This window comes from Prunus dulcis, chromosome 6, assembly GCF_902201215.1.
Source record: "Prunus dulcis chromosome 6, ALMONDv2, whole genome shotgun sequence".
NCBI classification, from domain to species: domain Eukaryota; kingdom Viridiplantae; phylum Streptophyta; class Magnoliopsida; order Rosales; family Rosaceae; genus Prunus; species Prunus dulcis.
Window position 1 is genome coordinate 15,466,381 of NC_047655.1, and position 6,890 is coordinate 15,473,270.

A 6,890-nucleotide genomic window follows, 5' to 3' on the forward strand; every position below is an offset into this window, starting at 1 on the left:
ACACATAATGATCCATATAGATTAAATTCAGCCGATCATTGGAAGAGGAACTGCAAGATTTGGAAAGAGAATAAAGCCAAGAAGGAAGGAAGCTCAGGTTTAGCTAGTGCAGTCACCAAGCATGAGAATGACAGGGAGCTTCTTTCAGTAACATCAGGCTCCAAGGCTTTCACAAATTGGATTTTGGATACCGGATTCACTTTCCATATGTGTGCAGAAAGAGAATGGTTCGATACTTACAAAGAAGTCAGCAGCGGGGAAGTTTTAATGGGGGACGATTCTTCATGCCCTGTAAAAGGAATCGGCACTGTTCGAATCATAATGTTTGATGGGATGATACAAGTTTTGGGGAACGATAGATATGTCCCTAGACTAAGAAAGAATTTGATTTCCTTGGGCACTTTAGATGAGGCAAGCTATGGGTATGAGTCTAAAAAGGGAAGACTCAGGGTAGCAAAAGGATCACTGGTGGCAATGCAGGATGACCTACAACCCAATAAGCTGTATAAGTTAATTGGGACCACTATAGTCGAGGGAGCAGCTGTTTTTGTAAATCAAGGTATAGAAGACAAGACTGAACTTTGGGATCATAGGCTCAGGCACATAAGCCAGAAAGGTTGCAAGAATTACACAAGCAAGGCCTGTTGGAAGGCGTGTCATCTTGCAAATTGGACTTTTGTGAATATTGTGTTTTTGGAAAGCAAATGAAGGTATCATTCACGAGTAGCAGTGCAGATAACCGAAGCAAAGAGCAACTCAGCTATATTCACTCAGATGTTTGGGGCCCTGCACCAACCAAATCAAATGGTGAAGCCAGGTATTTTGTTACTTTCATGGATATTTTTTCTAGGAAGGTTTGGATTTATTTCATGAAGTAGAAATCCGAGGTTTTTGCAAAGTTCAAGGAAAGGAAAATAGAAACTGAGAATCAAATTGGAAGAAAGATCAAGTACATGAGAAGTGACAATGGAGGTGAATATACAAGTAATGGGTTTATCGATTACTACAAGCAAGAAGGCATCATAAGGCACTTCACAATTAAGAAGAATCCCCAACAAAATGGAGCTGCTAAGAGGATGAACCGAATTCTCATGGAGAGAGAGAGAGAGAGAGAGAGAGAGAGAGAGAGAGAGAGAGAGAGAGAAAGAGAGAAAGAGAGGAGCATGCCATTTTATGCAGGATTGCCTGATAGTTTTTGGGTAGAAGCTGTTAATCATGCAAGTTATTTGATTAACAGATCACCATCTACAGTTCTCGTTTTAAGAGTGCAGAAGAGTTATGGTCTGAGAAGCCGGTGGACTATTCCAAGCTCAGGGTATTCGATTGTAGTGCTTACGCACATATTCCAAGTAATGAAAGGTCAAAGCTCAAACCAAAGTCTACACATTGCATATTCTTAGGTTTCGAGAAAGAAGTGAAGGGTTTCAAGCTGTGGGATATCAACAACAGGAAAAAGGTTGTCAGCCGAGATGTTGTCTTTGATGAGACAACCATGCCTCTGAATAAAGTCGAGAGCAATAGGGAGAAGAAAGACGATGCTGAAATTGAAGCAACAAAGATTCCGTTAATTAGTTCATACGAAGAAGAAGCTCAGGTGGAGCAAATTGAGCAAGATGCCGAATCTGATGGTTTTGAGGAAGAAGAAGAGCATCAGCATCTGTCACCAGTTAGGAATCAGGTGGAGCAAGAAATAGGGCATATTGAAGGCACTCTAATTCGCCAGACATCTCAAAGGGTTCGAACTCCAACCAACAATCCACTTGCATTCCAAAGATGCATAGCACTGGACAAACCTAATCGGAATAAGAAAAAACCTGACAGGTTTGGGTTTAACCAAGACGAAGTTAATTATGCTTTCAACATTAGTCAAGGAGATCCAACTACTTATCAAGAAGCTATAGCAAGTGATGAGCGAGATAGTTGGATAAGTGCTATGACAGAAGAAATGGAGTCTCTTTACAAGAACTCTGTTTGGTAGTTGATTCCTAAGCCCAAAGACAGAAAGCTAGTTGGATGCAAGTGGTTATTTAGGAAAAAGGAAGGACTACATGAACAAGATGCCGTGAGATTCAAAGCAAGGCTCGTGGCTAAAGGGTACTCACAAAAGGAAGGGGTGGATTATGATGAGATCTTTTCACCTGTAGTCAAGCATACTTCTATCAGATTGTTTTTAGCAATGGCTACTCAGCATGACATGGAGATTGAGCAGATGGATGTGAAGACAACGTTTCTTCATGGGGATTTAAAGGAGACAATTTTCATGGCTCAACCAAAAGGGTTTGTTGAATATGGGAAAGAAAACCTAGTATGTCAACTAAGGAAGTCCCTATATAGCCTGAAATAGTCTCCAAGACAGTGATACAAGAGGTTCGATTACTTCATGCTGAAAATCAATTTTAGAAGATGTTTATATGACTGTTGCGTGTACTACCATGTGTTCCAAGATGGGATGATCATATTGCTATTGCTATATGTGGATGACATGCTAATCGCTTGTCAAGACAAGTCTAGAATTCAAGACTTGAAGAAGATGTTGAGTGAGGAGTTCGACATGAAGGATCTAGGTGCAGCACAGAAGATCCTTAGCATGGAAATTCAGAGAGATAAGACCGCTGGAAGGATCTGGATATCACAAGCCAAGTATATTCAAAAGGTTCTTGAGAAGTTCAACATGCAAGAAGCAAAGGTACTTTCGACTCCTTTGGCATCTCACTTCAAGTTAAGTGGGCAACAGTGTCCTAAGTCCGAGGAAGAGCAGCAAGTAATAGAGAAGGTGCCTTATGCTAATGTCTTTGGCTGCCTTATGTATGCAATGGTATGCACACGTCTCGACATAGCTCAAGCAATTAGTGTCGTTTCCAGATACATGGCAAATCCAAGAAAGCAATATTGGGATGCAGTCAAGTGGATTTTACATTATTTGAAGACTTCTTGGCGACAAAGGATTATGTTTGAGAAGCAAAAAGAAAATGCAGGGGTGTTGGGATATGTGGATGCCAATTATACAGGGGACTTGGACAAGAGAAGGTCAACTTTTGGTTATGTAAACATGCACAAGAGGACCGATCAGTTGGAGGGCACTACTGCAACCAATTACAGCTTTGTCGACCACAAAGGCAGAGTATATTGCATTGGCCGAAGCTGGAAAGAAAGCAATTTGGCTTAGTGGCTTGGTAAGTCAAATGGGAATCACCCAAGATTGTGTGAAGGTGAAGTGTGATAGTTAAAGTGCCATTCACTTGGCAAAGAATCAAGTTTTTTTTCTGGAAGATCAAAACACAGTGAAGCAAGATATCACAGAATCAGAAATTGGGTAGAGTCTAAGGAGATTTGGATTGAAAAGATTCATACAGATGACAATGCCGCAGATTTCCTTACAAAGATAGTGTCGACCAAGAAGTTCAAGCATTGCTTGAACTTGATCAATCTCGTTGATTGATTAAAGTGGAGCACCTCCTCACTTGAGGTGCAATGAGGCAAGAAGAAGATTGCCAAGGTAAAGACTCCTGAAGATTTCCAGAGCTGCTTCAAGGAGGTTCAAAGATACTCTGGGGTGCAACGATCAAGACTTGGTTTGACTCACCAAGGTGGAGATTGTTAGGATTTTGGCTCGTCAAATATGTCCTAGTTGGTTTAGGATTGTTTTAGGAAAATTAGAGGTATACCAATTCTTGTCCTAGAGGGATTAGGAAAGAATTTCAGTTTTTCTTATTCAATTTAGGTTTGGATTTCTAGAAGTCTATTAGGATTTGGATAAGTGTAATTTCCTAATCCACTTAGAAATAGGAATTCAATCAGCCTTGGGACATGTAAGCCAACTCTATGTCTATAAATAGGGTGCGGCAAGGCTTATTTTAGGGGGAAAAAACAGCCAGAGGCAGCCGAGAGTTTTGAGATTAGTTCTAGGGTTGCAAAAGTTCTGTAATCTCTATTATTAATCAAAGGAGCGGTGATTTCTCTACCTAGAGAAATCACAACTGGACGTAGGCAAAAGTTCTGCCGAACCAGTATAATTCTTGTGTGTTTCTAAGTTTTCTAATATTTGCTAGTTTAGTCTATTGCCGTTGGTTACATTAAAGAACAAGATCTAGTGTGCGGGTTATTTAACGAACGAAGTTGGCATGACGAATCACAGTTATAGGAGGCTCTTTTGCGGATTTGTTTGCTTTGGTGGCTAAGAAGTTGACGCTAGTTGAGTTAGAGACGTTTGCCTGTGGAGCTTGGCGTGTTCGGAAGCTTCGCAATGATCTATTGCATGGGAAGAGTGAACAACATATGAATGTGATCGTGGAAAGCACTCTGGAGATGCATGCTCTGTTCAAAGCCAATGTTGAGAGGCTGCAAAAATCGGCTGCTTCTCTAGCTGTGCAATGGATTAAGCCACTGCTCCAAACTCTCATTCTCAACTATGATGGTGCTATTAGCAAGGATGGAAGTGGTCGGGGAGGGGGTTGTTGCTGTGATTACGTTGTAAATTTTCTATGTGGGTTCATGGCTAGTGGGCCTCCGGGGTTGGATGTGCTAGGTACGAAGCTGGAGGCGTTACGTGAAGGCCTTCTGATGATGGGATTTAAAAGTTTAACCTGTTTTGTTGTGGCTTTAGAGTCAAAAGAAGCAATGTCTAGGCTTAAAGGTTAGTTGGATTGGTGGGGTAACATTGGTAGAGTGGTGGAGGATATTTGACGTTTGCTTCTTGACAGGGAAGTAATAGATGTGGTGCATCAACCTAGATTGGGCAATAGAGTGGCCCATGCACTTGCTCAGTTTGGGTTAAAGGAAAGCACAAGGTTCTTTTGGGAAGATGTTGCTCCACCTTGGTTGGTGGCAAGATTGCGACATGATTTAGAATTGGGTTAGTCTGTTATTTGTTTATTATGGAAGGCCGTTATACTCTTTTTTCTTGACCGCATTGCCCCTTTTGGGTTTTTATGTCAAGGTTTTAACGAGACCACATTTTTGCCCTTCGGTCTTTCAAAGTTTGGTGCATTGTAAGTTTTTCCCCAATTGAATGAAGTTACTTGTTTTGATCCCAAAAAAAAAAGTCTTCCTCTAGTCTACCTTGATTGATTGGTAAAAGTCTTCCTCAAGTCTTATAAACACCCACCTTTGTCCCACTCCTCATAACAAAGGAGGACATGTATTTTCCTTTTAAATTTATGAGGACATGTATATCCTTTTCCGATAAGTCTTCCTCTAGAATTTTCTTCGTCATTTAATGTGAAAATTACATAAAGAAAGAACTGAAATTCTATACATTATTTCATTGACTAATTTGTCTTCCTTTTTGTTTGTTCCCCAATACACGATATGAACTCATACACATCAATAACTTCAGACATAATAGAAAATTGACAGACTAAGGAAAGGCAATGCGCATATGAAGTGAGAAATGTAAAAATTTCCACATGAAAAAGAACTAACTGTTAGCATTTGTTTCATATAATGAAATAGGATCCTTAAATAAAATAAACACCTAAGAACTAAGCTTGCAAAATCAATATTACGTATTAATACCTCTTTTAACTAATGCTTTTGGTCTTGAGCATCCAAAAAGAGGAGCAACAAAAATAGAACTCGAGCAATCTCACTTTCATAGGAGGATTTCTATAATATCATGAACATGCCCTTTATGGAACCAAATGACTCAAGATATTACAATCAAGGCAGACTTTCTGAAATTCAATTCTAACTTCTAAGCTCAGAGTTACTACGAAAACAGTTCTCTAAAATGCAAAAATGCACCTTTCAAGGCCAAACAAAAGGAATGAGCCTAAAGACATCACGATCCATGGAAAAGTGATGGAGCTTGAAGATCTTGACGTTCCCAGTCAGTAAACCTCTTCTAACACAATTTTTCTTTTTGGAACTTGATCTCAACTGGTGCCTTGTCGCCTTTTGGGAATCAAACTCATCAGTAAAAGCACTTTCTATATAGATTTCAAACTGCATCTGAGTTCCCATAATTGTTTTTACATCTCAACTCTTCTCAAAAACCTTGAAAAACCTATGCGAATAAAATTCATGGAAAGACAGGCGGTGAACTGCAATAATGCATCAATCAGTCAGGGGCTTCCTCATAAAGACAAAGGACCAAGAGCCTCTACCAGATTGGGATCCTACATGGTTATACCATGCTTTTAACCCATGTACCAGAATCTTCTACGGTTTGGATTGTGCCATATCTGCAATGTTTAAGTTTATTTTCGGTTAAGACTACAATGACATTTGCACTGTCTCACAGCCCTTATCCTCTTCTTTCATGCTCCTCCTTGACCATGAAGAGAACACTCAGCCTCCCATATTGTTTCCCTACAACTATAACAGAGAAAAATCACCTAAATTCATGGTCCCTATGGCTAGAACCATCAAACCAATGTCTCACCAACATTTTTAGGTTACATTACATCTCCATGAAAACCACAATACCGAATGAATAAAACTTCAACTTTATGCTCACATAGACAATAAACTGAAATTGGGAAGCGCAGATACAAAAATCTCATCTATATTGATTTTCTTTAATCAAAATTCAAATCACTCAATTATCCTCAACATGCAAGAGCAAGGTATTGAACCTGATATGTAAGACTCAATAAAATTTTACTAATGAAACTTCAAACATGAAAACCTTTTACAAATTCTACTTGTATACCCTAAAATTTCACTCATCTTCAACGTGCAACTGTTCTTCTAGATGGCTAATGAGGAAAGCTTTAGTTTGAATCTAAATGCAGTCGATTCCATGAAAGTTTTTCGTTATGTAGTTATTTAGGCAGATCAGGTATCTTCTGTTTTCAATCTATCGGCTCTTCTTAACATTAACAGTTCAGAGTCAAACAAAAAAAAACAAAAACAAAAAACAAAAAAAAAAAAATTTGAATGGCTCAACA